We start from the raw sequence: 10,717 nt of genomic DNA, 5'->3' as shown, positions 1-10,717 counted from the left end.
ACTCTAGGGCAATGCCTTTTCTTCTAGAATGTGATTCTTCCTCCTAAAACAGTACTTTTTTAGGGGTCTCAACAGAATGCCTGCTAAATTGGCCAAAGTTTAAGCATTCTGGCTCAGGCTAACTCTAACACATCCTGAGCAATGTAGATGTGTTTAGCCTCTCTAAAACTTCTGCTCAGCTCTCAGAATCCTCGGCAGCTATTCTCTCCTAGACTTCCTAGAATTTTACTCTTAACAGTCACAGCTTGAGAACTGACCTGGATCCAAGGGGAATTTTACACAGAAATTTGAAACTCCTTTGCAGCTCTATATTCTCAGTTATTGTGCTCCCAAATCTGAGCCACTTTATCTGTTACAAAGCCTAATCTCTCTTTACCCAGTGAAACTTGTCATTTTCTGCTTGCACTTAATATGCCTAAGCTGTTGTTTGTAAAATGACACTTCCCGAATAACAGAGAAAGGTAGGGTGAATGTGAGACTTACCTCATAAACTGCCCTTTTCTCATGGATTGTAGCTGTGCATTTATTGATGTCACTTATGTGTAAAGAGTTGTTTATTAACTTTCCAGTTTTTAAAATTATTTATGGTGTGAGGCTAAATCTGATACTAGTTCTTGAAGATTAAAAATCAACATGATTATAAACTACAAAAAAAAAGCTGTCTTTGAGAAACATGTAAATCTGAATAACCAGTGAATGTTCCTTGAAGAGAAAAAATTGCAACTTTTTAAGGCTATGTTAGAGATTATATAGCCTAAAAAAGATGTATTAAAGCAGAGTTATTCTATATCAGTCCAATTTTCAAGACTCCCCCTAAGTTCTTGTAGATGGGTCGAAATACACACACCACAATCACGGGTGAGGGAAAAGCTATCCTATCCTTTCTTTCTTTCTTTCTTTCTTTCTTTCTTTCTTTCTTTCTTTCTTCTTTTTCTTACACAGCTTTATTGATATATATTTCACATACTATACAATTCACTGATTTAGATTGTACAGTTCAGGGACACCTGGGTGGCTCAGTCACTTAAGTGTCTGACTTTGGCTTAGGTCATGATCTCACGGCTCATGAGTTTGAGCCCTGCATTGAGCTCTGTGTTGACAGCTCAAAGCCTGGAGCCTGCTTCAGTTTCTGTGTCCCCTTCTCCCTCTATCCCTCCCCTGCTCTCTCTCTCTCTCTTTCTCTCTCTCTCTGAAGAATAAAAATAAAAACATTACAAATTAAATTGCACAGTTCAGTGTTATTATTATATTTACCAACTTGTGCAATCATCACAACAATTTAAATTTTGAATATTTTCAACATCCCAAAAAGAGACCCCATGCCTATTAGCAGTCAATCCCAATCATTTCCATTCTCTTCCCCTAAGTCTAGCCCCAGGCAACTATTTATTGACTTTCTGTCTGTATGGATTTACCTATTCTGGACATTTAACATAAATAGAATCATATAATATGTGGTCTTCTGTGACTGGGCTTTTTCACTTTGCTTAATGTTTTAAGCACTAAGGCTCCTCACAGTTTACTTTTTATGCTTACCTTATAGATTATAGACAGATATAGATATAATTTCCATTAGCAAAATTTGTCATTTTAAAGTATTTATTTTAGTGGATTTTTGTGTATTCATGATGCTTTGCAACCATCACCACAATTTAATTCAATTTAATTTCAAAATATTTCCATCACCCCACAAAAAACCCCCACACATGTTAGTAGTCATTTCCAATTCCCCTGTTTCTCCATCCTCTCACAAACACTAGTCTACTTTCTCTCTCTATTAATTTAGATATTATGGACATTTTATATAAACAATATGAAATAATATGTGACCTATTATGTGTCACTTTTTTCACTTAGCAGAGTTTTCAAGTTTTACCCATGCTGTAGCATGTATTATTACCTCACTCTTTTTAATTGGTGGATAACGTTCCACTGTAAGGATATACCAATTATGTTTCTGAATCTATCAGGTAATGGATGTTTGGACTGTTTCTGACTATTATGAATAATATTGTTATGAAAATTTCTATGCAAGTTGTTGTGAACATGTTTCCAATTCACTTGGGTATATATCTAGGAGTGAAATTGTTGGGTCATATGATAATTCTGTGTTTAGCATTTTGAGTAACTGCCAAACTGTTTTCCAAAATAGCTACACAATTTACATTCCCACTACAAATGTGTGAGTGTTTCAGTTTCTCTATATCTTTACTAACACTTGTTATAGTTTATCTTTTTTTCATTTGAAAAATTGTGTTCTTTCTCTCTAGACTCTTATTTTACTATATACTCAAAGATTCAGTGTTGAGACTTGTATCATTCTAAGCTGTACGCACCTTGTTTTCCATGAGGCAATGAATATTATGACAACATTAATGGCTAAATGATTGCAGAAAAATAATCTGCCTTACGAGTAAGGGAAAATATATCAAAAGTATTTTAAAATATCTTTTCCCACATTTTTGCTCTCTTCTGTGGCTTGGAAAGGTTTTATGCAGTTAAGGCTTCCTTGTTAGATACATGAGCTATTTATATCAGTGTACTTCAGATTCGGTAAAGGACTTTTGGGGGAAAAATGCCAGAACCACAACTTAGAAATTCTAAATGGGTCTGGTGGTATGTATGTTTATAAAGTTTTGCAGATAAATCTGATTTGACAACACTATTGTGAACCACTGGTAAACATTATGGTAATATGTGAACCAGAGGAAATAGCTAGTATATTCTAAAGAAAATGCTTGTCATTGGAAGATAAAATGAATCCTTAGAGAATATTACCTCTGACAATAATATAAATAAGTTTACAGATGTTACCAGTTTGATGTCTTTAAAAAAAAAAAGAAAAACAATTGTGAAAACTATTAGCACCTGAAATTCCCCTCTACTAACCTTGGAATACCTTATAACGTCTGAGAATATTGCTCTTAAACCACATTGTTATATTCTAACTCTGCCAAATGTTAGCTGTGCAAGCAATTTGAAAAAGTCACCTAACCACTCTAGGTCTCATTTACTCATTTTTCGGTCATTTGTAAAATTAGAATAATAGTAACTATTTCAAGAGGTTGTTATAGGGACTAGTTAATACATGTGAATACTTAGTACACCATTTGACCCTTAAGTGTTTAATAAATGATTTTCCCTATTGGAAAGAAAGAGCTTATGCACTTCACTTTAGGTTGTAGATATTTACTGTTAAATCATTTATAATGTGAAAAACATATATTAATTAAAAAAATTGTTTTTAGTTTCTAGATGCAGCTGAAATATGCTATATTGTCTCTTTCTGACATCTGTTTTGTGGTGACAAAATATATTTCAGGAAAATAGAGTATTATTGACTTTCATTCATACAGAGAATTTTATTACTCTATCAGTCTAAAGTTATGATATACTTAGCAAAGAGAATGAAGTAATTAGGTCTTTATTCACTATTCCCAAAACTTATAGTCTTACATAAAATTTCATGGATGAATGATTTTCATTTGTGTATATACTTAGTATATCAAGCTTATGAAATGTAGCGACATTTGCTTTTCTTGATAAATAAAATATAGGAAAAGAAAAAAAAGACATACAAATTAAAACTTAATTCATGATAGAGTATAATAGATGATATTATGATACATGATACATGTATTATATGACAAAGTACATGATAGAGTAAAAAGGAATTTATGATGGAGTATAAATATCAGAAATTCAGAGATACAAAGAAAAATATTAAAATGTTTCCAGAGGAAAAAAAATAGATAAGGAAAATGGATGATAATCTAACACATGGATAATTGCTATATAAACATAAAGACCCCAACAAATGGAAAAGTAAAAATATTAAAATAAAAAATGAATAAAATTCTCCTTAAAAAAGTTAGAGTTAATAAGTAAATCTGAAAGAATATACTATGTTCTAAAAATATGATTTTATAATTGAAATTAATATATACAGTGATAAAGTTACTGAATTTCAAGAATGAAGAAAGAACTACTGAGGCATTCAACTACAAAAAACCAAATTTACCTAAAAAGAGGAAAACCATGCAAATTTCAGACTTCAATGCAGCATCAAACCAACTCAGGAGTAAATGTATGCCTTTCTATAAAACTCTAAGGAAATAAAAGTCAGATCTGATGATTTTTTTTTTGCTAGCTAAGTTATTATTCAACTATAAAGGCAAAACACAGATACTTTCAAATACACAAGTTTTTAAGAAATAGCACATGATCCAATTAAAAAAAAAATGTCCAGAAGACATGAACAGACTTTCCTCCAAGGAAGACAACAGACACATGGCCAACAGACACATGAAATATGCTCAACATCACTAATCATCAGGGTAATGCAAATAAAAACCACAATGAGATATCACTTCACATCTGTCAGAGTGGGTAAAAAAAAAAGCACAACAAGTAACGTGTTGGCAAGGATGTTGACTAAAAGGAGCCTTCATGCACCATTGGTGGGAATTCATACCAGTGCAGCCACTGTGGAAAATAGTATAGAAGTTCTTCAAAAAATTAAAAATAGAAATATAACATGATCCAGTATTTATACCACAGGGTATTTACAGATATGAAAACATTAATTTCAAAAAATATATGCACTCTTATGTTTATTTAAATATTATTTACAATTGCCAAATTATGGAAACAGTCCAAATGTCCACTGATAGATGAATGGATAAAGATGATGTGATATATACAATAAACACTAATTTGAAAAAATATATTTGTATCTATATATCTATACATAAATAGAATATTTATTATATCTATTATATGTATTATATATATCTATATATAAATAAATACATAACTAGATTATGGATATAATGGACTATTAGCCATAAAAAAGAATGAGTTCTTGTCATTTGCAGCAACATAGAACAACACGTACACATCTACAGTGTATCATGCTAAGTGAAATAAGTCAGAGAAAGACAAATGCCATATGATTTAACTCATATGTGGAATTTAAGAAACAAAGCAAATAAAGAAAAAAGTACAAACATAAAATCAGACTCTTAGCTATAGAGAATATGTTAATGGTAACCAGAGGGGAGATGGGTTGGAGGATGGGTGAAATAAGTGAAGGGTATTGACATTAAACTTATCATGATGAGCACTGAGTAATGTATAGAATTGATGAATCACATTATACATCTGAAACTAATATAACACTGTATATTAATTATACTGGCATTAACGTAAAAGGGATACAGATAAAAATAAAAAACAGAAGAAAAACAGATTTCAAAAACAAATCCATTAAAAAAAAACTATCAAACCTTGAGTATAAATGTTATTGAAAAGGAAGCAAAAAACAAACACTATGAATCTATTAACATTTTCAACTAATGCTAATAAAGTTGGAAATATATCTATTGTCTAATTTTTATGATAATTGATGATACAAAATTCAAATAAAACAAAAATTGAGATATGAGTGATTATGACTGGATAAAAGTCTTCATATTATATATAATAAAATTATATATACTTAAGATGTAAAGAATAATATAATAAAATTATAGATTATCCAAGTGGGTTTACAAAGTGTGGATAACACTGTTTTCAAAACATGATGCTGATGGCACAAAGAAACCTAGAAATTAACCTTACTTTTAAATATCAGTGCATACAGCAAAAGAAACCATAAACAAAACTAAATGGCAACCTACTGAATGGGAGAAGATATTTTCAAACGATATATTTGATGAGGGGTTAATATCCAACATATATAAAAAAAACATGCAACAACGCAACACCAAAAAACAAACAACTCAGTTAAAAAGTGAGCAGAGAATCTGGATAGACATTTCCAAAGAACACACAGATGGCCAACAGGCATGAAAATATGCTTAACATCATTAAATATGAGAGAAATCCAAATCAAAAGCAAAATGAGATATGAATAGCTAAAATCAAAAAGACAAGAAAAAACAGTGCTGACACAGAGTACATAACCTAGAAATAAACCCACGTTTATATGGCCAATTAATCTACAACAAAGGAAGCAAGACTGTACGGCAGAGAAAAGACAGTCTCTTCACTAAAGGTTACTGGGACAACTGGACAGCTATTTGTAAAAGAATGAAACTGGGCCACTTTCTAACACCATATACAAAAAAAAAAAATCTAAAAATGGACTAAAGACCTAAATGTAATACCTGAAACTATAAAACTCTTTGAAATAAGCACAGGCAGTATTTTTTTCTGACATTGGCCATATAGCAACATGTTTCTAGATATATCTCCTAAGGGAAGGGCAACAAAAGCAAAAGTAAACTGTTGGGACTTCATTAAAACAAAAACAAAATCAAAAACAAAACAAAACAAAAAAAACTTGTGCATAGTGAAGGAAACAATCAACAACAAGGCAACCTACTGAGTCAGAGAAGATATTTACAAATGATATATCTCATAAGGGGTTAATATAAAAATATATAAAGAATATACAAATCAACATAAGACAAACAAACAGAAAAAAAAAATGATCCAATAAAAAAAAATGGGCTGTGGACCTGAGTAGGCATTTTTCCAAAGAAGACATACAGACACATGAAAAGATGCTCAGCATCACTGATCATCAGGGAAATGTAAATCAAAACCTTACACTAGTTTAGAACGGCTAAAATCAAAATGGCAAGAAATAACAAGTATTGATGAAGATGTGGAGGGAAAAGAACACTTGTGCACTTTTGGCAGGAATGTAATTTGGTGCAGTTTCTGTGGAAAACTGTATGGAGGTTCCTCAAAAAATTAAACATAGAAATACCATATGATTCAATAATTCCACTACTAAGTATTTACCCAAAGGGAAAAAAATTGCTAATTTGAAAAGATATATGCATCTTTGTGTTCGTTGCAACTTTATTTTCAATAGCCACGATATGGAAACAACTTAATTGTCCATCATAAATAAATGGGTGGCCACCTGGGTGGGTCAGTTGGTTGAGTGTCCAACTCTTGACTTCAACTCAAGTCATGATCCTGGGGTTGTGGGATTGAGCCCCACATGAAGCCTGCTTCAGATTCTCTTTGTCTCTCCCTCTGCCCTTCTCCCATGCCTGCACTCTGTCTCAAAATAATTTTAGAAACCTTACAAAATAGATAAACGGATAAGAAAAATGTGATATGTGTGCATAAAATTACACAGCAATAAAAAATGATGAGATTTTGTCTTTTGAGGCAACACAGAGGAAACTAGAGGCTATTATGCTTAGTGATATGTCAGACTGAGAAAGACAAATACAATATGATTCCACTCATATATGGAATCTAAAAAAAATGAATAAACAAAAGCAGAATCAGACCTATAAATATAGAAAACAAGTTGATAGTTGCCAGAGGGTAGGGGGGTGAGGGTGTGGGAAAAATGGGTGAAATGGAGAGGGAGGTAGAAGTTTCCAGGTATGGAATCAATCAATCATAGGAATAAAAGGCACAGCATAAGAAATAAAGTTAATTATATTATAATAGTGATTTACTAGGACAGATGGTAGCTACACTTGTGGTGAGCGCAGCATAATTTATAAACTTGTCAAATCACTAAGCTTTACACCTCAAACTAATGTAAAATTTTGTGTCAAATATTCAAATTAAAAAATATAGCAAAACCAAAATCATTACATTCAGGTATACAAGAAAACGTGAACTATCAAATTATGGCATCTTTTGGTAAAATAACAATGTATATTTTCATTAAAATTTAGAATCTGAAAAAACAAAAATATAAATATCATCACTAAATTTTCTATATAACAACAACCATTTAGAATATGCAGTACAATTAAATATATCATTTCTAATAGCAGGGAAAGAATAAACTTAAAAAAATATATTGAACCTTTATGAAGGAAACATAAAAAGTCTCCTGGGGCAACTGAAGACAAATGCTTTTCCAGATGCTGTCCAAATTCTCAATTTTCCTTTAAAGCAAAATTTTTGAAAGAGTTGTAGATGGAGACTCTATTTCTCTTTCTAAACTTTATTGAGGTGAATTTTTTATGCAGCTAAATGCACTTATCTCAAATGCACAGTTTAATGAGTTTTAAGAAAACTCATACAGTCATGTATTCATCACCCCATTCAAGAAATTGAACATTTTTTAAAAATTTTTTTTAACGTTTATTTATCTTTGAGACAGAGAGAGACAGAGCATGAATGGGGGAGGGTCAGAGAGAGGGAGACACAGAATCTGAAACAGGCTCCAGGCTCTGAGCTGTCAGCACAGAGCCCGACGCGGGGCTCGAACTCACAAACTGTGAGATCATGACCTGAGCCAAAGTTGGATGTTCAACTGACTGAGCTACCCAGGCACCCACCCCCCCTTTTTAATGTTTATTTATTTTGAGAGAGAGAGCGAGCAGAAAGTTAGAATCTGTTAATTCACTGCATTAACACTCCAGCTCTAATTACACCACTGACTCTTTAATTGTGTGTGGCCTTATAATGAAAATACGTACTTCTACCAGTGTGTGCGTAGTTGTGGTATCTCCAATAATGTTTCTGTATTTTGGCTTTGGTACCCATGTGTACTATTTTGCAGGTTCCCCAATGATGCTATACCAAACTAAGCAGGTAATTTTGGATACTATTTTTGCCTTACAGATTGTTTTGAGGGACTGCGCAAATTACGTCACTTGCAAACTTTTATATTTCCACAGAAATTAATAATACTTGAAAATATTGGTTCTCATTGAATCCAGTATCACCTGCCCATTTCATTGCTTCTTAATGAATGCTTCAAAACTCCATGCCATTAATAAAATAATAAAGCCACCCTTAAGTACCTGGTTTTCAGTTCAGGAATTGCTGCTGTACTGCCCAGCTCTTCCAATATCTTTTTTTTTTTTTCTGGACTTTAAAACTTCTTAACAATTCTTTTTGCTGCCAACCAACCTCTACATTTGTATCAAGATTATGTTTTGTGCAGCTTCTATTCCTTAATATTGAATTTGGTCACTCAAATTTTGGACCTGCTGTTTGACTTGTTCTTGCTTCAACTTCCTACTTAAATCGGAGCACTTGGTCACTTAAATTTACATTTCCCAGGAATGTTCCCCAGATAATCTCCAAGCACCCTATAAAGAATAGGATTATATTCTTAATATTTGTTCTAATAATTAATATATACAGATTTAAAATAGTCATACAGAATTTTGGGAATAAAAGGATGTAAAATAAACTTTAACAATAAAAATATACCTAGGTGTTTTTCCAAGTAAAATTTACAAGAACATAGTTTTATTAAAATCTCTAAGAAATCTGTATTTTAACCATAAAGGTGAATATTTTATAGGCCATTGTTAATATATTATGGAAATTATTTGAATATTAATAAGACGACCTCAAGGCTCAACCGACCATGGTGGAGGCATAGGCGGCACCAGTATAGGCGCTGTGACCGCGGCTGGCTGTGCTCTCCTCCAGGGGAGCCTTAGAGCTGACCCCCAGGGAAAGGACCCCAGAATAAGGCTTGAGGGGAAAAGTGAGGCGCTCCTGGTAACCCATCTTTTCCCTGTCACATGATTCCACTGGACTGGAAGAGGAAACCCAAGGCTGTCATGATGCCCTGACAGGAATCTTCAAAAATCCATCTCAACTGTTTGGGGTGCTACCCAAACCTGTGATCTATCACTTCCCCTGGGAAGTCAGTACCGGCCAACTTCCCGACCTGGGATACTGAGAACATTCAGCAGATTGTGCCTCTATGACATGACTCAATCCCAAGTGACCCTAAACGCTCAGCACGGATCTACTAGATCCTAGTCTGTACCAAGTTGGTGGAGCTGTCCAAGCCCGGGTGGAGTCCCTGTACCTTGTCTTGGGAAGCTCCAGCACCAGAAGGATGGAGGCTCCGTGGTGAAAGCCTGGGTGCTGACTTGTGTGAAGGAATGAATCTACGCTCCTTAGAACAAGCTTTCCTGGAGCAGAGGAGGTACCAGCAAGAAAGGAACACAGACAGTAGGAAATGACAATTAATGGCAACATTCTCCCCAACCTGCTCCTGAGGTCAAGCCCACTGGAGATGCCAGAGCCAATGCAGAGATGATGCAGGACCTTGCCCTGAGACAGCCTTTGTATGGAGGCGGAAAGACGAGGAGGGTTTGCTAATTTGGATTGTTCCAGACACATTCCCACCCTCCCACCCCAATGCCAACCTAGAAGGAGGCTGAGCTGTGGAACACTGGAGACTGAGCCTCAAGTGGGAATATGGAGAGCTCCGGAAGGTCCTCAAGAATAAAAGCCCCCATGGGGGAGACCTTGAAAAAAATACAAATAAAGACCACCTCAAATTATGAAAATTTAAAGACCTGCTTATATAAGATTAAAAAATGCCAAATTATTTGGAAGAACAAAACATACATTAAATTTAGAAATGCTTATCAGCAGTAAGTTTATCACATTTAACACAACTCTTTAAGGACTAGTCAAATGCAAAGTAATTTATTTATTTATTTATTTTTTAATTTATTTATTTTTTAATATATGAAATTTACTGTCAAATTGGTTTCCATACAACACCCAGTGCTCATCCCAAAAGGTGCCCTCCTCAATACCCATCACCCACCCTGCCCTCCCTCCCACCCCCCATCAACCCTCAGTTTGTTCTCAGTTTTTAACAGTCTCTTATGCTTTGGCTCTCTCCCACTCTAACCTCTTTTTTTTTTTTTTTCCCTTCCCCTCCCCCATGGGTTTCTGTTACGTTTCT

General features: G+C 33.8%; 1 pseudogene; it reads left to right on the top strand.

The window, feature by feature from the left end:
- Nucleotides 1-7,378: 7,378 nt before the first annotated feature.
- Nucleotides 7,379-9,980, top strand: LOC131502101 (CST complex subunit TEN1-like; annotated as a pseudogene).
- The last annotated feature ends 737 nt before the right edge of the window (nt 9,981-10,717 follow it).

Source organism: Neofelis nebulosa, chromosome X (genome assembly GCF_028018385.1).
Source record: "Neofelis nebulosa isolate mNeoNeb1 chromosome X, mNeoNeb1.pri, whole genome shotgun sequence".
Classification (NCBI taxonomy): Eukaryota; Metazoa; Chordata; class Mammalia; order Carnivora; family Felidae; genus Neofelis; species Neofelis nebulosa.
This window is presented reverse-complemented; position numbering and strand designations above follow the sequence as displayed.